General features: G+C 49.6%; 1 long non-coding RNA gene across 4 annotated transcripts; it reads left to right on the top strand.

Moving 5' to 3' along the window:
* The first annotated feature begins 353 nt into the window (after positions 1 to 353).
* On the top strand, positions 354 to 20,813 carry LOC137856179 (uncharacterized). Of its 4 annotated transcripts, XR_011096261.1 has the most exons (8): positions 354 to 944; positions 8,011 to 8,202; positions 8,409 to 9,426; positions 10,830 to 10,978; positions 12,265 to 12,352; positions 13,244 to 13,505; positions 18,788 to 18,993; positions 19,411 to 20,813. It is a non-coding gene; the product is annotated as an uncharacterized lncRNA (long non-coding RNA). The 4 variants fall into 4 exon arrangements; XR_011096262.1 differs by lacking the exon at positions 8,409 to 9,426; XR_011096260.1 differs by lacking the exons at positions 8,409 to 9,426; positions 10,830 to 10,978.
* The last annotated feature ends 1,989 nt before the right edge of the window (positions 20,814 to 22,802 follow it).

Genomic DNA, 22,802 nt, shown 5'->3' with positions numbered 1-22,802 from the left:
TCTGCCAGAAAATACAGGAGGCGGAAGAGATTAAAACTAATAATAATAATATGAGCCCCCCCCCCCCCCCCTCCAGCCCAGCCCAAGCCTCAAGACTTTGCTGGGAGCCCTGCCCGGAGGAAGACCCCAGCAGCCGGGCGGGAGGTCCGGCAGGGCTGTGGGGCCGTGCCGTGCCGTGCTGGGTCGGGCCAGGGTGCGCGCCCGTGGGGCCGCGCAGGGCGAGCTGAGGCTCACGGCCCGGCCTTGACTGCCTCTCTGCCCAATCTGGTTTTCATAGAGCCGCGCAGTAATTACCTAAAGCCATAACTGTCTCCGAAATTATTCATTAAAGTCATTCCCAAGAATCTCGCGGCGCTGGCGCTTACATTTACGGCCTTTGCACCATCAGAGTATGACACTGTCTTTTCGCCCCGTTTCCTCGGCGGTGGCGTGTTTAAAACCGAGGAGGAGAAGGGGGGTACTGCTCCCTCTCCCACTCCCTCGGTGGGTTTATTTGCTCGGGATTCAGGTTGCTTTCCACCTTTTGGCGAAGGAGCGCGATGCAACCCGGCAGACACCCTGGGAGCAAGGAGGGTATTTTGGGGAGTTGCAGTGTTGTGCGGAAGATCATGTCTGTGCCCTGTGGTGCTGTCAGCAGTGACAGATCCCAGATGCAGCCGCTACTGTATGGCAGATTGAGTTTCTCAGCAGAAAACTCTCTCCCTCCCTCCCAAACGTCTTCAAAAACCTTCTCCAGATACTGCGGGTCACTTCGGCTCAAACAGGGAGAGAAAGGGGGAAAAAACGCTTTCCCTCTCCCCCACCCTTTCTCTTCCCCGAGCCAGATCTCTCCGGGGTGCGGGGGGGGCATGCCTGCTCCCCTCCCCGCCCGGGGTGCCCCCTGCCCCCCTCGTCGCCCCCGGCTCGCTGCGAGCCCGCCGCCGACCATGGGAACCCTCGTACAGGTAAGCGGGGGGCGGCGGGGACGGGGACGGGGCAGGAGCCTGCGACCGGGGGGGGGCCAAGCCCGCCCCCCTCCCTCGGCAGGGTCTCGCTGCCTGGACGGGGCGAGCCAGGGGAGCCGGGCAGCGAGGGGATCCCGCTCCCTCAGGCAGTGCCCGGGGCGGGGGGGCTTGGGGACGAAGCGGGACCCCCCTGGCCCGGATCGGCTCGGTTCTGCCGAAAGCGGCAGCGAAAGCACAACGCTGGGTCGAAGCGTGCTGGGGGATCTTCGCCTGCCCTCCGGGAGGGACCCCCCGAGCTTGGGCTCCAGGGGGGGACTGTAAGCACGGAAAAGGGACGGGGGGGGCGCGGCTGGAGGACGCGGGAGGGACGGGACGGGACGGGCTGGCGGGGGGGCACCGCTCCTGGCACCGGCACCGGGAACAGTTGGAGGCTGGGACCCCCCCGCGGCCCCCCAACCTCGTCCCCCTCCGCTTTTCCTCACCACTGCGAAGAAGCGGTTGCGGCTCCCGGGAAGCTCAACCCGCTCTTCCACGCGTGCCCCGGGCCTCCTGCCCCTCCTGCCCGCACCCCTGGCAAGTATTTACCGCCCCCCCCCCCAGCCCCCCCGCTCCCCCTCCGAGTGCCGAAATCGGAGGCCGAGGCTGGGCTGTTTCCTCCTGCACCCTTTTTCCCCCCCCTCCAGCAAGTATTTGGTGCTTAAGGGCTCTAATCTGTCTGGCACCGGGCGGGTCTCACGTCCGCGGATCAGCCCCGAAAGCCTCCGCACCGGGCGGGCAGAGGCCGGGGGGGGCCTCCGCTAGCGCAGCCTCGGGCCTCGGCCTCCGCTGCAGACCTCCGAGCAGCGCCGGGATGGAGACGAGCTGGTTTCATGCACGCACATGCCTCCCGTAAACGATTCCTGCCACCCTCGCTCTCGGTCCTTCCTTTCCTGCTGAAGTGAAAGGCTTTAATTCAGCCGCTCGCCCAGCCCCCTCCCCTCTCTCTCTTTCTCTCTCCTTTTTTTTTTTTTTTTTTTTTTTTTAAAGCTCTTGCCTTTAGCAGAAGTATAATTGTGACCCTGCCTGATCCACAGAGCCTCCTGTTGGGAGCAGTTAGCTGTGGTTGCATTAGGCCAAAGGACCTCCCAAGTGGCGGTGGCCTGGGTGTCATAGGAAGGGACTCTGCACATTGTCCATTCTTTCTCATCAAAGTCCCAGGCACCGTGGAGCCAACAGTTTGGTGGAGCAGGAAAATAGTAAACAAGCCTCCCCCCTCCCTTCCCAAGCCAGCAGCACCGTGATCTTCCTAAGAGGCAAGAAACTGTAACAAACTTTTTCATAACTTCAGCTCTACGGTGTGATTTACATTTCCGGCTCCCCTGTCGGAGTGGCAGTAATTTACAGAGTGATAAAAACACTTTTACAACGCCAGAACATGTTCGAGTAGTGTCTCAGTGTGCAGAAAGGTTTTAAAAGACGACACACATCAGAAAAAGTTATTTTCTCTGCCTTTTTTTTTTCCACCGTGGCTTTCTGAAGAGACAAATGGGTTGAAATTGCAACGTAGGCAAAAAAAAAAAAAAAAAAGTGAAAAGTAGACGCGAGCTGAAGCAAACGTGGATGAAATCAATCCTGGGCTTTTGTTTATATGGTGTATATTATATGTCCACATTTCTCCTGTTTCTGCAAGGCTTTCGCTTAATGCATGCTTCTATTTTCGTGCTTTCGGGCCAAATCCTGCTTGTCTTGCCCCAGGGGATGCTTTCATTTGGTCATGGATCTATTGTGTTTAAACAATTTCTTTTATTCAATAACTCATTTCTTCTCCGGAGTCTTAAACCGAGTAGGTCTGTTAGCGTTTATGAAAGGGAAGCATCTTTTATTCAGTTCTAATTTCCCTAATCTGATATAGGCAGCTTTTCCAAATACCGGGGTAATAGGGTTACCCCTTCTCCAGGAGCATCCAGTTTGTTCCAGCCACGCTCCTCCGCCAGGGAGGACTCCTGCGGCGGGGCAGGACGGGTCTGGAAACTAATGGACACCATCCCTGTCCTGGGAGAGACGATAAAGTTTAGTAAATTACAAATATGCGAATTTGGCAAACAGTTAAGGATTAAAATGATCAAACGATTAAAAAAAAAAAAAAAAGGCAATGAATAAACCACATGTAGCAGTTGCCGCTTTCATGACTTTGGTAATTATTTACACCTGAATTGTAGTTTACTCCAGCCACGGTTTCAAAAGTAAACCTTTAAAGAATTTAATTATTTCCAGTTTTCGGCCACAGAGATAAAAAAAAATCAAAATAAGAAGTGTGGGTTAGCGAGCAAATGCTGTCTCCCGGCTCTCCTAAAAGTCTTTCCGTGCTTTTCCATCTCGAAGACCAACGCGGCCCCTCCGCGCCTCCCTGCCCGCGCACGGGGGCGAGCCCCGCCGCCCGTGCGCGCCCCCGCGGCCTGAAGCAGGGGCACGGGGACGAGCCGGGTGCCCGCACGGGTCTGGGCGCTTGGGGTGCGTGCGGGCCAGGCACGCTATTGAAGCGTGTGCGGGGAAACTGGCCGGCTCCTTCCCTGCGCTCTATAATAGCTCTGTTATTCTTGCTAAACGAGCAGGATGGCTCTGCGTGACCCCTCGGCATTTAAAACCGTTTTCTATCACCGCACGTGTGCCGGTGGGGGGGTGGGTTGGAGGGCAGGAATCTAAAGTCATTGAGAACAAGCGGGGAAGCCTGTGATGTATGGCACGTTTTATCTTTATTTAGGCAGCGTGTCGTTCGCAGGATGGCCCGGGTTTCCGTGCGCAGTGGGGGGATGAGGCACATCCATCCTTCGGCAGCACCGGGAGGGAGGCAGGGGCACATCTCCTTCCCCTTCTCGACTTTTTCTGCGTGAGAAGTCGGCACTTTTCGAGGAAAAAAAATATTAAAAAAAAATGAAAAAGGAGTTGTGGGGAGCGGGGCCGGTGCTGTGGGGCTGTGGGGCATCACCCCGTGGGCATCGCTCTGGGCTGGGACCCCTTGCCCCGTCCCTCGTGTCTGTGGGCACGGCTGAGTGCTGCAAGCTGCGAATATTTTCAGTATTTCACTGCTCGCTGCCCTTAAATTCCCCTTTTTTCCCCGCCGGGGATGCCTTGGCATCCTTCCCGCAGCCTTGCATCCCTCCGTACCCTGCGGCCGCAATGGGATGCGAAGGACTCGGGGACGCCCGCCCCGCGGCCCCTTCGCTCTGCCCAGCTGCCGCCTGCCATTCGGTGGGATGCTCCCGGAGGCCAAACCGTGCCGGGATTTCAACTTTCTGAAGCTTCCTCAGCACCACCAGCAGCCGCGACCTGTTCAGGCTTTAGGCACTGTCCCCGCCCCGAGCCGCTGCGTTAGCTGGGGGACACAAGGGACAGGTGGGGGCGTGGGGAAGAGGGGGGCTTGTGGCATAGGACTCAGTCCTCGGCCTCTTTAGGGCGCTGGCTCCCACACTGTAAAACACCTGTAAGAAGTGTCTCGCTCCCTTCCGTAAAACGAGCTGGGAGTTGTATTTTTTATTGTATCAACGGGAAAGGAAAATTACGCTGGGCGCAGAGACGCGAGGCGAGGAGGCACATGGGCTCTAGCTCATTTTCCTACAGAGGTAAAGCACCTCAGCCATGTGCTCAGTCATACTTCGCATGTTTGGTGGCCGGTCGTGGATTTCAGGGCTGTTGTATTTAGTACCCCTTTTGCGATGACTTTACTGGCGCGTCTTACTCCTTTTCGAGAACAAAGGTATTTCGGAGCTGACCAGCCCTGAGAAGACAAGCACGCACCTAGGATGAAAAGAGCATAGCCTATGGAAGCCGGGACACGACCGTTCCCACTGCAGCATCTCATTAAAAGCAACAAGAAAACAGAGGCTGAAACATGATAAGGTCATATGATATATTCGGATTGAGCCTAAGCCATATAAGCACAGAAGGTGTTTAAAACTTGAACATTTCTCTGTTATTTCTTTTGCAAACATATGGTTTTAAATAGACAAAGCAGTTGTTTTATTTAATTGGGAGTATATATAGACATCCATATATAATTCCCCCCGAAGAGAGTTCCGACACCTGTTATAAGCTCCGAAACAGGAGATCACAGAGCAAATGCTTTCCGCATTCTTTAAATGATAAACACCGTTCTCAGGCAGAATAGCAACAGGAAAGCTTTGCTAAGTAAATACGCTACGAAAATATACTTGAGGTTGAATTAAGCTTCGGTCGGGACGAAAAACGTGTCGGATTCGCCCTGCGTTTCCCCAGTCGGACACATCCGCACAGACCGCTGGAAATGCCTTCATTATTTTCTTAAATTCTGGAGGGAGTAGTTTGCTGAATTTCCTGGGGTTTATTTTCACTTGCTGAGCAGCGGCAGGGAAAGACCGGGAAAAGGCGGTCAAATGAAAAAGGCTTGCAAGGGTGGCCAGGAGAAAAACAAACAAACAAACAAACAAACAAAAAAAGGAAGAAAAAAAGAAGAAGAAGAAGAAAAAAAAAAAAGACCATTTCTCCATTTTGCCGGAACGAAGACAGGCTGGGGGTTTCTGCCCCAAGAAGCTGGGTTCTCTGCGTCCCAGCAGGGCTGCCCTGGCTGCAGGAGTGAATTCCCCCTGGGCACCTCCTGTGCAGGGTGCGGGGCCGGGGCCGGGCCGGGGCCGGGCCGGCCCTCCCGGGCCATTAGCGAGGCAGCGCGGCGGAGGGGGCCGCGGCCGCCCTAATTGTTTTCCCTGCAGATGTTGTCCTGGTGTTTAAAGGACTAAATCCCAACTTCCAGGCGCAGCTGGGGTATGTTGTATCCTATCAATTCATAACAGGGAGGCATTCTGGAAAGACTCGTAAGAATATTTATTTTAAAATGTGTGCTGAAAAGATATATGCCGGGGGAGGGGGGACAGGGTTGGGCGTCTCGAGTTTTGTTTCGAAGCCAAAATGGCACAGTTCGAGTTGTGAACAAATGGTTTCCAGAGAATAGTTCTTTTCTCTTTCTTTTCCCCCGAAAAAAAAGGTTGTTTGAAGTTCCTGGATTTTTAAATGTTAAATAATATTAATACCAAAAGAATACTTCGGGACTTCTTGTTTTAATTTGGAAGGGCTGGCATGTGTTTTTTCTTTTTCTTTCTTTCTTTCTTTCTTTCTTTCTTTCTTTCTTTCTTTCTTTCTTTCTTTCTTTCTTTCTTTCTTTCTTTCTTTCTTTCTTTCTTTCTTTCTTTCTTTCTCTCTCTCTCTCTCTCTCTCTCTCTCTCTCTCTCTCTCTCTCTCTCTCTCTCTCTCTCTTCTCTCTCTTCTTTCTTTCTTTCTTTCTTTCTTTCTTTCTTTCTTTCTTTCTTTCTTTCTTTCTTTCTTTCTTTCTTTCTCTCCTTCTCTCCTTCTCTCCTTCTCTCCTTCTCTCTCTCTTTCTCTCTCTCTTTCTTTCTCTCTCTCTTTTCCTTCCTTCCTTCCTTCCTTCCTTCCTTCCTTCCTTCCTTCCTTCCTTCCTTCCTTCCTCCCTCCCTCCCTCCCTCCCTCCCTCCCTCCCTCCCTCCCTCCTTCCCTCCCTCCCTCCCTCCCTTCCTCTCTCCCTCCTTCCCTCCTTCCCTCCTTCCTTCCTCTCTCCCTGGCTCTCCCCTGTTTTCTGTTGCCCTCTCACTTTTCTCTGTCTTTCTTCTGTTTGGAATCTCCTTGCAAACTGACCGTGTTTGGGATATGGGTGTTGTGCATAAAAGAAATAAATAACCCAATAAATAAAGCAGGCTCCTGTTATGACAAGTTCCAAGCCAGAGCAACATTTTACAAGTTAAAAAAAAAAAAAAAAAAAAAAAAAAGCCCTTGAGGAAAAGGGGAAAAAGGGGGTTTAATAACAGAAGCGCTGTCAGTGGCCGAGGTGTGGAGTCCTGGTCCAGGGCAGGCGCTGCCGCCGCCGGCCCTCCTCCGCCCTGGCCCCCGGCCCCCGGCGGTCGGGGCCGTCCCGTCGCGGTGCCCTGGGGCACGGCGGGGGCCGGACAGGGGCGGCCCGGGCAGGCGGGCGCCGCTCCCAGCTCTGCGGGATCAGCCCGCAGCATTTAGCACCAGCAAATCCTCCACGGAGCAGCCGGCGGCTCTGGGAAGGCGCAGATTGCTTGGAGGCTCCCAGAAGATGCCCCGACAGCCTTAAAACCGTCGAGGAAAGGCGGAGGAAGGGCGGCAGGGCCGGCTGCTTCCCAATCCCACCCAGCTGGGAGCTGCCCCCGGTCTCCCCCCGGTGCGGCCTGGCTGTCCCATTAACCTGGCTCAGCACCTTGAACCGCAGCCCCGGCGGATTTTCCCCCCGAAATGGAGAGGCAGAAAAAAAAAATAAAATAAAATAAATTTGGGATTTTGAAGGGGTGTGGGGGTGAATCGAATTGACACGTTTCGGTGGAAGGGAGGCTTTTTTTTTTTCTTCTCCGCCCCCCCCCCCCCCCCCCCCTTTTTTTTTCTTTTTTCTTTTAAAGCTGTTAACTCCTGTTTATGGTCGAAATGTTACTCTGTGCGTTTCGGTTCGTTCTGGCTGCCATTGGTTGGCCTGGGTTTAATCAGAGGGAAAAAATGCTAGCCGCAAATGTAGCTATTGTTTGGCTGGAGAGGAGGAGAGCCGAGGGGACGGGGGAGCAGCGCTACCGGCAGGGGTGACAGGGACGGTGGGAACAGCTCCCCTTCTTCCCCTCTCCCGCAACCCTTCTTCTGCTCTCAGCCCTTCCCAAAAGCGAGCTCCCTCTGGCCCCGACCTGCCTGCAGCGGTGTGCAGAGGAGCCCGAGGCGCGTTATCTCGGGAACATAACGCTAATAAACGTGCTCATATGTTGGACATTCCCCTTGCATGTTTTATAGGGTTTCACTGGTGGTGCTTAATGGGCTGGGTCACCGGGACTGATGCTAGCGAGGCTATTAGGATTAAGTAACCTAATGAATCGTAGGGCCATTAGCGGGCTTTGAAAGAAGGTAGTTTTCCCTGTAACCTGGTCTTCTGCCTCTTAACACGGGCAATTATTTTTAACTGTCCCTCAATCACAGGTCGGAGGGGGGGCTTTTTTGTTGTTTCTTTAAAACCTCTCTCTGATGCCCAGCAATGGATTTCTTTCAGGAGGAGCCCGTCTTTTTATCCCGGGGTTCCTCAGAAGCCGAAAAGCCCGGCTGCTCCCTCCCGGCCCGGCCCAAGTGAGCGCAGAGGGCAGCGGAGGAGCCCCTGCGGCGGCTCTGTGACTGCGTGGTGGGGGACACCCCCACTTTGGCTCCAGCCAGGTGCCTGTCCCTTTGCCTTTCTCGCCCAAGGCAGGTAAGAAAAGCAATGTACGGTCCCTTCTGCAGCTGCTCGCCCCGCATCTCGCCCCCCCCGATGCGGGCAGGGAGCAGCGGTGCTCGGGGTGGGGGGAGCGCAGGTTGACACACGGGTGAGCTCTTGCGCCATCCACCGTCTTGTCTGGCACGGAGAAAGCAAACTTTTTTTTTTTTTTTTTTTTTTTTTTGGCACCGGGATTTAAGATTTGCGTCGCTGAGGATTTTGCAGACCTCGTTGATTGCCCCCGGGGGAAGGGGGAGGCTGGATGCGGCCCCAGGGTATGGACCGTAAGGCTCACCCGGGGCGGCTGTACGGGCGGTGAGGATCTCTGCTTTAACGGGAACGAGTGTTAACGTTTAATTAAATTGGATCGGAGCTGAAATGTTCGTCCCGTGGTTTTGTTTTTCAGGCCGTTCGCACTTAAAAAAAAAAAAAAAAAAAAAAAAGCAGAGCGGTGTGCTAGGTTAACAAAAAAAAAAAAAGAGAGAAAAGAGAAAAAAGAAAAAGGAAAACAAGCAGCAGGAAGATGCTGGGAGCAGAGGAGAGACCGCAGGCTTTTGGCCGGGCGCCCCTCGACGGCTGCAGGCGGCGGGGCTAGTGGCCACAAGGGATGCCTGATTTCCCGATTTTCTGGCTACAAGGGGGAAGGGGGACACCGCACCTGCCCTGCTGCTCGACCCACGGCTCCCTGGACGAGGCAGCTCTCTTTTGGGGACCGGGGCGCGGTCCCAGCGGCAGGAGCAGCGCAAGGTGTCTGCCTGCAGAGGGGAGGAAAGCTCCAGGCTGGCTGACTTGGAAAGCCTCCACTTTCCCACAGCTTTTTCAATCCCCAATACTTTTCACACCCTGTTAGGAGTTAATGCCGCCGAAACCGCTAAACGCTTCCATGCCTGAAGGTACGCCCCGACGGGGGCTGCGCCTCTCGCCCCCCGGGGGCCGGCGGGGCTGCAGCGCCGGGCAGGGGCTCGCTTCCCTACTCGAAATTCCTCGGATGCTTCTAGCCTGGGCTAACTCCTCCGGCCTGCTGCCTTTCTAGGGGAAGGATTCCCGGGATACCTTTTCGGGAAGCGCCGGGGGACGCAGCCGGAGCCGCCCCAGCTCCATGGGGGTATGGCAGACGGCAGCCCCCCGGCGGCTCGGCTGGGGGGGCCGCAGCCAGCCCCTCCGTGAGGCCGGCGGCGGAGAGAGTTCCCAGGGGGCGGAGGGGGGAATAGAAAGCAGGTGAGACCTTGCCTGCAGTCGGTAGATCCCCTTTCTAATTGATTTTATTTTTATTTATTTATTTATTACTTTTTCGGGAGCCCAGACGGGGGAGAGGGGGCAGTTCTCGGCGTCTGGCACCTTTCAGACGGACCTCGCCCTTGGTGTGCCCCCAGCCTGATCGCTCTCTCCTCAAGGCCGAGGGCAGGGAGAGGACCGCTCCTTCCCTCATCTCACCGCGACGGTGGCCGACCTTCACCCACGTTGAAAGGCAGAGCCTGGAGGGCACATTTTCTGCCCGTTTTCCCACTGAAGCCCACCGGGGAAATTCTGGGGGACTTCTCTTGCCACTTCTTTGCCAACCTGCCAACCGCCGCCCCAGCCAAACTGGCTGATTTTGGGGCTGGCTCTGCCTCACCTGGTTTTGGGGCCATGCCGGACCGAAGGAGCATCCCCCGGAGGATGGGGCTCTCCCTTGGGGTGGGCTAAAGGGATTGATCGGAAGCATCACCCCTCAGCTCCACCCGTGCTTCCCTCGAAAGCTTGTGGCGGGGAAGGTAAATCCGTCAGCAACGTGCACTTGGCGGAGGGAGGATGCCCGCGCCCCAGCAGCGCCCTAAACCCACTTTGGGGCGGGCACAGGAACCAGGTGGATCCCGCCCTGCTCGGTGTGACCTGGGGCCGGGTGTCGGCCGTGTCCTGCCCGGCACAGGGAGGGTTTGGACCTCCTGGCGATTATTCACGCGGGACAGAGACCCCCGGGGCTAGAACCAGGAGGACCCTGGGGAAGGGATGCTCCGGGAGGGGACGGGGATGTGAAGCGAGCGCTGGAGGGGCCGGCAGCTGGGTGGCAACGGCAGGCCCTCATTACAAGGTGTCACCCGCCGAGAGCTGTCACCGCCTGCTGTCCGCAGGCACAAACCCCCCGCCAGCCGCGGGCAGGTAACAGGCGGCACCGGAGAGCTGCAGATGCCGGCGTGACCCTCCCCGGTCCCTCCTCCCCAGTCCCCCCTACGCTCCTGCCCGTCCCCCGCCGCCGCCGCTTCCCCACTCCTCCCGCAGCGGAGAGCCGCAGCACTAGGAGAGAGAAAAGTACCAAACTCGTGGTGTGCACAAAGATGGTGTCTTTTTTTCTTTTTGTTCCGAGGTATTTCTTTTTATTATTTTATTTTATTTTATTTTATTTTATTTTATTTTATTTTATTTTATTTTATTTTATTTTATTTTATTTTATTTTATTTTATTTTATTTTATTTTATTTTATTTTATTTTATTTTAATTTTTTCATTCCTTTTCATTTCATCCTTTCATCTATCTATTATTCCCGTTCTGGCTCTGTTCCTCTGTTCGTGCCTTCCTGTGCAGGCAGCAGCTCTGCTTGGGGAGGGGTTGTTTCTTAAAACCTAATCGCGCCCTCCCCACAGGTCCGAGAGCAGCAGAGTGGGAGCGACCCCCTTCCCCCCCAGCACATCTGTCCCACTTCTCAGGTCCTTCTGTGGGTGTACGGCGGCTCCGCGTGGGCTCAGCGTGGGGGGAAAGGCGCCCCGGGCTGTGCACGGCGAAACACGTGGGGGTGCGTGTGTATAAGTGGCTATACATCTCTGCATATGTGTGTATAAATACCTGCGCATGTACCATTAATATATGCTAAATTAATACAATCGAATATACATTGCATTATTTTAGTTACCTTATTAAATAACAGGGAATTAGTCCTGCAGTTTCCCTTCATTTGCGTCATGAACTCCAAGATCCTCAACAAATAAAAACTGGGGAATATTTAGATATGCTTTTACATATTAAACATAAACAAACGACATTATACTGTACATATAAACACATATCGACATGGATGTATGGACGCGCATACAAATTTTATTGAAATACTCCGGTATTTAATACGGCAGGATAGGACAAGTGATGTGCTATGATGTGTGATATGACAGAGCGTTTCTTGGCCAGACCCCCCCAGGGCTGGCAGCTCTGACCGACTCCCCCGATTCCCGGCAGGCTCCGGCCAGCGCGGCCCCGGCCCGCTCCGGATGTGGCCCGCGAGAAAGGGGCCGTGATTTGCCCGCCGCTCGGCGGGGACTGCGGCGCTGCTGCCCCATGCTCGGGGAGAGCGGGGCAGTGGGAAACGAGCGAGCTGAAAACCGAGATGGCTTCGAGCCTGGGGAGCTTCTGCACGCCGGGAGGATCGGGGGGTCCGCGGCAGTTTGGCGGAGAACGCAGTGAGAGAGTGTCTTTGCTGATTGTATGTGACGTACGGCTTTTCCCCGCAGAAATAAATCTTATCCCAGAAGGCAAGGGGCTCCTGGAGTTATTGGCATATCTCGATATCCCCTCTCCGCCCCCTCCAAAAAAAAAAAAAAAAGGACTAAAAAGGAGAGGGACTACTGTAGGAAGTAAGCAAAGGAGCCCCGGGATGAAGTCCTTTCCCCGTGTGTTGCGGAGAGATGAGGGCTGCTTTTCATCCGTACCTCTTTTTCAAAACAGTCCTGTGCCGCCAGTAGTAAGATGTCAGCTCAAAACCGGCGTTTCCAAAATTCACGTGGCACAGACCAGATTTTTCAAACACCTTGAGAAATATGAAAGAACAGGCATTTCCCCGCTTTTTTTTTTTCCTCTCTCTCTTTTTTTTTTTTTTTTCCTACAACTGCAGGCTGCGGGATACGAAAAATGTGGATAAATGCATCCATCCATCCCTCATGTATAACATGCCAGAACAGCGATTTCAAACCTGAATCGGTAACTCAGCTGAGAGTAAAAAAAAATAAATAAAAAACAACAACAATAAAAGAAAACGGGGAAAAAGAAAACCGCAGTCATTTTGGCTATTTGTTGATATTTTCCCATCAGTTTCTTGCACGAAGAGCCGAGAGCGGGCAAACAGCAAGGCAGAGGGAGCTGCCGAGCGCCTGGAGCCGGGAGCTGCGAGCTCCCCGCCGTGAGTCGGAGGGCTTTAAGGAGCTTTGCCTTCCCTTGGGGAGCTGAGGATGGCGTTTCGGGGCAGATATGGGGCCAGGCGGGCGGACAGGCCAGATCCCCGCAGGGCACGGCTGCCCGCCCCGTCGGGGCCACGCCGCCGGCTCGGCCCCGGGCTGCGCCTCACACGGGGCCAGGAGCGGCAGGCGAGGAGGAAACGAGCGGGCTTGCGGTGGTGAACGGGGAAAGCTCTTAGACAGTAGCGGTCAATAATAATAATAACAATAACAATAACAATAACAATAACAATAATAATAATAATAATAATAATAATAATAAAGAAAAATTAAGAAAAAATAAGGTTAAAAAAATAAAAAAAGAGAGAGAAAAAAGGGAAAAAAAAAAGAAAATGGGTGGGGAAAAAGAAAAGAGAAAAGGGAATAAAATATCCTTGTGCACTGGGGGCTGCAGAAGCGGTGCTGGGGCGGGCTGCCCGTGGCTGCGGCGCGGTGCGCAGGGTGGCACCGGCCGTCCCCGGGTGAGGATCCGGCCCCACGCCTTCCCATGAACGAAACCCGACATCAAAGGGCACGCGATAGGCAATGTGGAGCGCACATGGGAGGCTCGCATGCCTTTTCTGTCAAAACGCGTTTCCTGGTGTTTTTCTCCAGCCCCCCCCACCCCCCCACCCCCACCTTGTCAGCCCTCGGCCCCCGGGACCTTCATGGGACCAGGCAGAAGCAGTGGGGATGTACAGACCCATGGGATGGGCTGTGCCTGGTCACAGCTCCCAAAGGCAGCCCCGGGGAGCCACTCTGTTCCTCTCTTCCTCCATGGGATGCAGCAACTGGCTGCAAGTAAATAGCCATTGTCATCCAGGGGTGTTTTCAATTATCTTTTTGGGCCTCTGCAGACTTAACTCGTCTTCTGCCACTTTGCTGTGCAACCTGGGCACCAATCCAACATCCACTCTCAAGCTCAGCCTTTACAATCCATACTTCACCTGCTCCATGTCTACCTCACTGGCCAACTCACTGTGCAGCCAAATGCAGCTACCTCGGGTCTGAGGCCATGATGGATTTTCCACTGCTTCCCCCATTTTGGCCCTCCTGCCTCGCCACTGCTTGTGACCACCCCGTGATTTGCCAGGGTCTGGAGGCATGGTGCGATCTGAGGTGGGTTGTAGTGGGAAACTGAAGGGCATTTTAAGGCTCTGGGCTGCCTGGGAGTGGAAGGGAGGCAAGAAATGAAATTAAGACCATTTAGCTCTGTATGAGTATTCATGAAAACAGTTTCATAAGCATTTTAGGCAATAAATTAAAGAAAGTTCTTATTTGGGATGGAACCAGGAATTTGTAGTATATTAGAATTACAGTTTGTTTCTATCATGTTTTAGATTCCTTTTCATTCACTCACACTGCGATGTGTAGGGAGATTACAAACAGAGCAGGATGTGTGTGTACACCCATTTTTACACTGCAGTATACTACAGTAAATACTACATATTAATATGTAGTGCACATAATATGTGTGCATTCATTTCTCATTGCCACAATGAGTCTCGGGAAAAACGTACATTCAGAGGCGGTTCCAAGGTGCAGTATTTAAGAGGAATTACTGCACTACTTCATACCGTCTACACCTAGAAAACTGCTATTACGTAACTGGGACACAAGTCCAGCTCACAAACATGCCATCACTGGGGATTAGGTGGAAATCTGGTGTTTAAATGCAAACTGTCTTTTTCATATCATCGTGGCTTTACCAAGTAACCCCCCAGGCACCAGGGAAGTCTCTGAGATGCCTGAAGTTCTGCTCTGCACATGCACTGAAGCCTTTTGGTCTTGACAGGGCTAAGTGTGTATCTCACACCTAATCCCATCCGGATTCACAGACAAAGCATTCCTCCTCTGAAGAAGCCTGCTCTGACAGTGCACATGCAATACACACTCACACAGGCAAGCTCTGCACAAAGCATAGTGGTACCGCAGCATGGAAGGAAAATGCCAGCACAGAGTGCAGGCAGCCCCATTTTGCACAGCAGCCTACTAATCATGCACAACTCAAGTCCAGGAATAGGTCTGTCTCCTTCATCTGCTTTTGGGAGTTAACCACCACATCTCCTGTCACTGCCCCAGAAGCATGTAGCTTCTGGGATAGCAGGCAACCAAAGGGTGGGAGAACAAATAGTTCTACCCCATGTGTAGGAAATCAAGTGGGGAAGGCAGGAAACCAACATGATTGAGCAAGGCCCTGCTGGTCAAATTGAAGTGCAAGAAGGAGATGCACAGGCAGTAGAAGAAGGGGCACACAGCCTGGGAAGAGCACAGGCATGTAGTCTGGGTGTGCAGGGATGGGATCAGGAAAGCCAAGGCATGGATGGAACTGAGCTTGGCAAGGGATGCAAAGAATAACAGAAAAGGATGCTACAGGTGCATTGGTCAGAAAAGAAAGGCCAAGGAGAGCATACCCCCTCTGATGGATGAGAAGGGAAAACTGTTAACTACAGGCATGGAGAAGGTTGAGGTACTCTATGAGTTCTTTGCCTCAAGCTTCACTGCTAGTCAGGCTTCCCACACCTCTCTAGTCCCTGACCCTCTAGGCAGGGTCTTGGGGAGCAAAGCCCCACCCATTGTAAGTGAAGAACAGGCCTGAGACCACTTGATGCAACTAAGCAACTACAAGTCTGTGGGACCTGATGACATGCATCCCAAGGTCCTGAGGGAACTATCTGATGGAGTTGCCAAGACTCCCCAGCATATTTGAAAACTCATGGCAGTTGGATGAAGTCCTGAGTGACTGGAAAAAGGGAAACATCACTCCCATTTTTAACAAGGGTAGAAAAGAGGACCTGGACAACTACAGACTGGTAAGCCTCACCTCTGAGTCTGGAAAGATCATGGAACAGATCCTGCTGGAAGCAGTGTCAAGGCACATGCATTAGAAGAAGGTGATCTGAGATGGACAGCATGGTTTCACCAAGGGCAAATTGTGCCTGACCAATCTGGTAGCATTCTATGACAGAGTGACTGCATTAGTTGACAAGGAAAGACTGACCGATGTCATATACCTGGACTTCTGCAAGGCCTTTGACATGGTCCTGCATGACATCCTGATCTCTAAATTGGAGAGATAAGGATTTGAAAGGTGGACTCTTTGGTGGATAAGGAATTGTCTAGATGGCCACAGATAGATAATTGTCGTCAATGGCTCTATGTGCAGGTGGAGGCTGGTGATGTGTGGTGTCCCTCACAGGTCTGTTCTGGGACCAGTACTGCTTAATATCTTTATCAACAACACAGACATAGGGGTCAAGTACACCCTCAGCAAGTTTGCAGATGACACAAAGCTGAATGGTTCAGTTGATACAACAGAATGAGGGGATGCCATTCAAAGAGACCTGAACAAGCTTGAGAAGTGAGCCCATGTGAACCTACTGAGGTTCAATGAATCCAACTGCAAAGTGCTACACCTGGGCTGGGGCAATCCCAGACAGGAGCGCAGACTGGGAGAAGAACTCACTGAGAGCAGCCCTGGAGAGAATGGCTTGGGGATTCTGGTGAAATAAAAGCTCAACATGAGGAGCAGTGTGTACTTGCACTGCAGAAGGCCAACTGCATCCTGGGCTGCATCACCAGTGGAGTAGCCAGCAGGGTAAGGGAGGTGATTGTCTCCCTTTGCTCTGCCCTCGTGAGGCCTCACCTGGAGTGCTGTGTCCAGGTCTGGAGCCCTCAGTACAGGAAGGATGTGAGGCTATTACAGCAGGTCCAGAGGAGGGCCATGAAGATGATCAGAGGGCTGGAGCACCTCTACTATGAAGAAATACTGAGAGAGATGGGGATGTCCAGCCTGGAGAAGAGAAGGCTCTGGAGGGACCTCATTGCAACCTTTCAGTACTTAAAAGGGTCTTATAAAAAGGATGAAGAGGGACTTTTTTACACAGGCAGACAGTGATAGGACAAGGGGATAAAAATTAAAATTTAATTTTTAAATTAAAAAGGGGAGATTTAGATTAAATGTTAGGGGAAAATTCTTCACTCACAGGGGGGTGAAGAACAGGTTGCCCAGAGAAGCTGTGGATGCTCCATTCTTGGCCAGGTTGGATGGGGCTTTGAGCAACCTGGTCTAGTGGGAGGTGTCCCTGCCCATGGCATGGATGGTCTTTAGGGTTCCTTCCAATGCAAACCGTTCTGTGATTCTATGATATGATTCTTCAAATCTGCTTTGGTTTGCATAGCACAACTAGAGGTTCTGTGCCTCCTGCCTCCCCGCTTCTTCTGTAACAATGTAGGAACAGCTTCTACCCAGATGTCAATGTACCTTTGCAGAGGAACGAAAAAGAGCCCCCCATGGCCTCTGGGAACATCCAATTAACCATCACACCATTGTTACCTTTTTGCAAGAAAAAAAAAAAGAAAAAAGAAAAGAAAAGAAAAGAAAAGAAAAGAAAAGAAAAGAAAAGAAAAGAAAAGAAAAGAAAAGAAAAGAAAAGAAAAGAAAAGAAAAGAAAAGAAAAGAAAAGAAAAGAAAAGAAAAGAAAAGAAAAGAAAAGAAAAGAGAAGAAAAGAGAAGAGAAGAGAAGAGAAGAGAAGAGAAGAGAAGAGAAGAGAAGAGAAGAGAAGAGAAGAGAAGAGAAGAGAAGAGAAGAGAAAGAAAAGAAAAGAAAAGAAAAGAAAAGAAAAGAAAAGAAAAGAAAAGAAAAGAAAAGAAAAGAAAAGAAAAGAAAAGAAAAGAAAAGAAAAGAAAAGAAAAGAAAAGAAAAGAAAAAAGAAAAAGGAGCATTTTTTATTTAGTTTCTGATAGAAAAAATTTATTCTCCACCACCACAATGCAGGATAGAAGGACGCTGCTTAAGTGGATATAGCTGGCATGAGCACACTGCAGCTGGAGACCCAGGGAAGTGCATCTGTGTTGCTTATGTGGAAGAAGTCAAAGGCCAAAACCCTCACACCTATAAGCTCCTGAGGCTATTGGCACTTCTGCTTGAATAAGGAATAGAGCATAGGGTCCAAAAAGTGTAATTTTAAAGCAGTCTGAGCCAAGTCTTCCTTCTGTACATGTCAGTACAGCCTGTCAAAGAAATTTATTCCAATAAATATTTTCAGAGTCCAGCAATGGTGCTGAAATGGAAATCATAGCTCGTTATGCTGGCAGCCACACTGACGTTTCCTAGAATCCGCACAGCTGATCAATAGGGGATGTTTTCTGAGGAGGTACAGTTTCTGGTAAAGAAAGGAAGAGGAAATGCAGCAGTATGGTTCGTGCGCCCAAGGCCTTAATCTCCCCCAATCCCACCCCCCATAAAATTAACCACACAATTTGTAATCATTCATAACAGTTGGAATTGTCTTGACTTTTAAAAGGCTTTTCTCATTAACCAACCCTTTTTTCCTTGTAAAGCATATTATTGATCTTAATATGCAGAAAATACCATAGCTAGCAACTCATAATGTCTGTGCCATTTTTGTTAAACAATGAGAATTGATGAGGTTTGGCAGGACATTAAAATATTTAACATTATAGCTTTGAGAAGGCTTTTATGTGTCTGTACTAATAGGAAAATCTTTTAACAGGAAAAATGTTTTTCTCTGCCTCTCTAAAATCTTCAGTGAGGGCTGATTCTGTTTGTATTAAACCCAATGGGAGGTTTCTTACTGACTTCAAAGCAAGCCAAGAGGAATTCCAGTTTAGAAAATCATTGCTAGACACAAATCTGAGCCTTTTAGTCACATGACCAGTGCAATTTAAGTTAGCATTTTGTTACACACCCCAGCACTTCAGGAAGCATCCGGGGCCGGCACATTCAGCTTTGCCCAGAAAAGCTTGGGTTGTACGGCTCCTGCACCATCCTGTCATTTGAAGCATGTGAGATGGACCAGGTGCCACCCCACATGGAGCTACCAGCCTGTATTACACCCCTCAAGAGCCTGATTTTTGAGACATATCTTTATTTTAACTGTCCAGCTCTCTGTTCTTGCTATCCAAGAGATGACCAGCTTTGAGGGGTTCAGCTGTGGCACTGTGGGGGCTTCTCTGTCTTTGCATCATTATTCATAGGGTGCAGGACTCAGGGGAAGCACTACAGGAGGCAGGAGGGCATTCAAACACCAGGCCATTGCTTCATAGATCAAGGGGTATTTGCTAGCCAGCTGATTTGCCACACCTCTGTCCATGGTTGCTGAAGGGCTTTGGTAGAACCCCTGAAAAACAGAGTCATCATCACCCCTGGGGCCGTAAGGGCATCTCCAGGTGCTTCTCCTTCCTGGCAACCCAGCCAGGTGCACACCAGCACTGAGTCTGTCACCTGCAGTGTGTCTGTCCTCTGTCTGTGTGTCCTTGCATTCAAAATGCAGTGGCAGCTGGGCAGAAGGACAAACCTTTAGGCTATCTGGGTAGCTTTAAAGAAGGATGTGACAGACAGGAGACTTCAAAGTCCATGCTTATCCTTGTCTTTCAGTAATGAACCGACACTCACGTGAAGGCACTCCAGTCCTCTGGGCACCTCGAGCATGAAGGTCCTTTGCTCCACTCTTCTAAAGGCTCTACGCTCAGGAGCCCATTCAGGCCTCTCGGACATTTTGCAACTTAAAAAAAAAAAAAAAAGCTGGCGCTAGTTCCCATACTCCATTTTATCCATGAACCTCACTCACAAGTCTTCCAGAGGTGAGTAATTTAGTTATGAGCATCACATTATTTGTGAAGGTCAGATTTGCTCCGTCATTTGAAATCTTCCCTTCACCCCCAGAAGGACAGCACCTCATAAATGCCAGCAGGAAAAGAACAAAATGTAAGATTGGTAACCAGTAATCATATTTATTCCCATACATAACAAGCTCAAACTCTGGGATCTTTTAATAGTTTTTTCCATATTGGACTCTTTGTTTGGATGTGGTTTTCCTGATGTATCCTAGTAACATGTTTAGTTAATTTATATTGTGTGTATGTGTAGACAGATATACACACATCCATATGTATGCACACACATAGTCCTCATTAAGTAAGTGTTAAACCTCCCACAGCAGAACTGGATTTGGGGGGCAGTCGGGCTGGAAACTCGCAGTCTGTTCCCTTTTACTTAAGGGTACTGCAGGGACGACTCCAGGGGGACACACACAACCCCCAGGGGGAACCCGGACCCCTGCACCTCATTGCGAAGGTTGCTCTGATGTATGGACTCCGGGTGGGATGGAAATCCTAGTTTAATGCTGGAGTGACTGCAGTGCCGTGCTCTCAAGTCTTCTGGAGGGCGTGTGTTCACAGCCCCCCTGCCTGACTGGCATGTGCAGAAGGCAACATGCTTGGCCAGCCCCCAGTAGCAGAGGGGCTGCTTGCTTGTAGTGTCAGCAAGTACATGGGTGGCATGAGGACTCGATCCTTAGCTTGTTAGAGCATCTTGGCTGTTGCAAGACAACATCCAAACCCAGAAACACTTGGCAGATGATGAAAAGAAGAGCGATTCTCCATATTTCATAGCAAAACATAAGTATAACCTACTTATTTTGTTAGAAGATTCTCCTTCGAAGGTCTCAGTACTGGACTGTGTGTGTCTATAAACAAAGAAGAGCTGGTTACAACACACACTCTTGGAAAGCCCACGTACTCCTTATCCTCTTTTTATCCAGGCTCACAACTGGATTGCAGAGATGAGATGATGGAGAATGAGGAACTGGCTGCGAACAAGCTGCTTCCCAGGCACTCCTGGCATGATCACTCTGTGCCTGTGAACAGTGTTTCTAGGCAGTAATAAAATGGTGTGGTACGTAAAGCTGGAAGCACCAAGCCCTGCACAGTCATATCTACTCAACAGCAAAGCTCCTATTTGCTCCAAGAATTCTGCCTACACAAGGACTTAAGAGCCAGGGCTAGGAGCAAAGAAAAGAGCATTCATAATTTTCTTCATAGCTGGTTTAGAGAAAGCCAACCGCTTTCTACAGCCTTGCCAAAACTAAGAGGAGATGGTCTGAGGTTAAGAAACATGCGGGATGATTTTCATACCAAATGTGAAAAATGAGAAATTGCTTTAACATATAGTAACTTGCCATAAAAATGTGATCTGTGTTCCCTTCCAACTTTAAAAGGAAACTTTATAAACTCTACAGCCTTTGATTTGTTAAGGTAACTTTATACTTATTTTTTTTAATTCAGAGGTTTGTGAGAAAATATAATGGAACACTTAATGTTTTTATGATCTTGATTATCACTTCATTGTATAAGTATTTGCTTAATGAAACATACAGTAAAACACTGTAAAACCTGTTGCAATGTATTCAATATCTTTTGGAATTAATAGAAAAATTACAAGATTGAAAAAAAGCACTATTTTTTATTTTATTTTATAAAAAAGTTACCTGACTGCACAGTTCTTTATTTTCTCATTTATTTTATATGTATTTGAAGAAAAGTGTTTGTTGCACTATCTAACACTAAAAACTGATGCTGTTATTTATATGTTAAGGAAAAAAATAAACCTGTTTGCACTTTGATTTCTGTCTTTCCTGGTGAGTGATTCTTCTGGAATAAACATAGCTCTAACACATGTAAACAACACAGGAAATTAATAACAAAATTCTTTGGATTTATTTCAGATGCCACATACTTTATGTAAATATATGTGGCTTTAAATTTCAATGATTTTCCAGTAAGTAATAAACTTTGCTCATTAACCTCCTTTTAAACTAAACATTTATTACTTTGTAAGTGTTATTTCAACTAAATCAAGTGGATATGCTTTGTAAATTAATGCAACAGATCTGTTCAACCAGAGAAGTAGGATGGCTTCTTTTGAGTTGGGCAAACTGTGAGTTTCTATTTAAACTTCAACAGAGTGAGATGCAGTTTAATATGTTGATTTTTTTTTAATGTAAAAAAAGGTTGATAATATATTTATTTATTTATTTATTTGAATTAACCTACATTTTCCTCATTAGCTCAGTGACAGAAAATGGGAAAATTCCCAAAAGTCGAATAAAGTTACATATATCCTCACTGTGAACCTTGTCCTAGTATTTCACAGAATTGGCTTGGTGGATTATTTTTCTTACCCAATGTGATCAGTCAACATTTTCCTGGCACAATGAATGGGGTATCCTTTACTTAAATGGAGTCTTCTTTAGTTTATTGTTTTTAGAATATAAAGACAAAAATGTTTTGCATTTTCTGTGTGGAAAAAATGCATACTAAGAAACATTCTGCTTTCATATTTATGATCATAGAGGTTTAATTGCTGAAAAGTTGTCAGGGCTCTGTGGTGATGCTTGGAAGTACCAGTCCCCAGGGTGTGGAAGAAACTTTGCCGTGCCATGAAGGTTTGGTCTGGGACACAGCAGGACCTTGGAGGCCCTTACTTACCCAAGAAACTAGGAGCAAACTGAACCTAGGGCCAGGGTCCCAAGAGAGCCTGCCACTTCTGAACCCGAATTAGACAGAGGTGCTCAGGCAGTGTCAGCTCGTTTTCCACACAGGAGCCTGGAGGAGGTGGGTGGTGGCATAGCATGGGCATCTCCACTTTCAGGGGCTGCAAGCACGTGTGGAGGCTGCCAGCTCTGGGGCCAGTGGGAGTTATTTTCTTGCTCTGACCACGTCAGATATCAGCGCACAGCTGAGTATTCAACATGAGTACTAGGCTTCTGGATTTTATCTCTTAATGAGGCACAGGCTATCCTGGGGGGACAGTGAATCATCACATTTCTCAAGCACTAGATCGCAACCAGCAGCACTCATTTCAGGGATTGTGTTGGCTGGGATTCTGCACGAGGCGACATTAGCTCTGATTACAGAAGTCAAGCACTAAAATCTATTAACTCAGCCATAAGAGTTTTCAGTTTCTTTTGTTATTATTTTGTTTGATTCAATTGGATTTGCTTCAGACATGACTCATTTCCACTTCCTGCATCTCCACAATAGTTCCTGCAAAACCCTCAGCCATGGAGCATGGCTTGCACCCACTTCAAACACAAAGCGTTTCTATTTTTCATACTGAGGCTTCATCTAAATTAAACATGGCAGGCCAGAGGGTATGCAGTACACATCCTTGGTTCCCTTAGTAGACTGAAAAAAAAAAAAAGAAAAAAAAAAAAAGAACTCCAAAGCAAGCAGAGAGAGAGAGAGAGAGAGAGACGTGGAAAGAAAAAAAAATCCTCTGGATATATAAAAGAAGTCAAATTCCAAAGTTCACAGGAAGCCAAATTCCCCAGGCACGAGAAAAGTGACATTATCCAAACCAAGCCTCAACACAGCATGGAAATGTGATGAAGAGTATGGCTGGTATTCTCAGCAAGGCTATAGACATGTATGTAAATACAATCAAATTGGGAACACATTATAGGGATTAAAGAGATCTGCGTAGCACTAGAAGAAAGAAGCAGCAGATGTAACTGTTAGCAATAAAGGAAGGGATTTCTGGCCGAAGTTCAAGATTTTCTTGCACCCAAGCTCATTGTTGCAAATGAATCTGGACACAGTAAATAATTTGT

Source organism: Anas acuta, chromosome 4 (assembly GCF_963932015.1).
Source record: "Anas acuta chromosome 4, bAnaAcu1.1, whole genome shotgun sequence".
In the NCBI taxonomy this organism is placed as follows: Eukaryota; Metazoa; Chordata; class Aves; order Anseriformes; family Anatidae; genus Anas; species Anas acuta.
The sequence above is the reverse complement of the archived record's forward strand: the minus strand, read 5'-3'. Positions and strand labels throughout refer to the sequence as shown.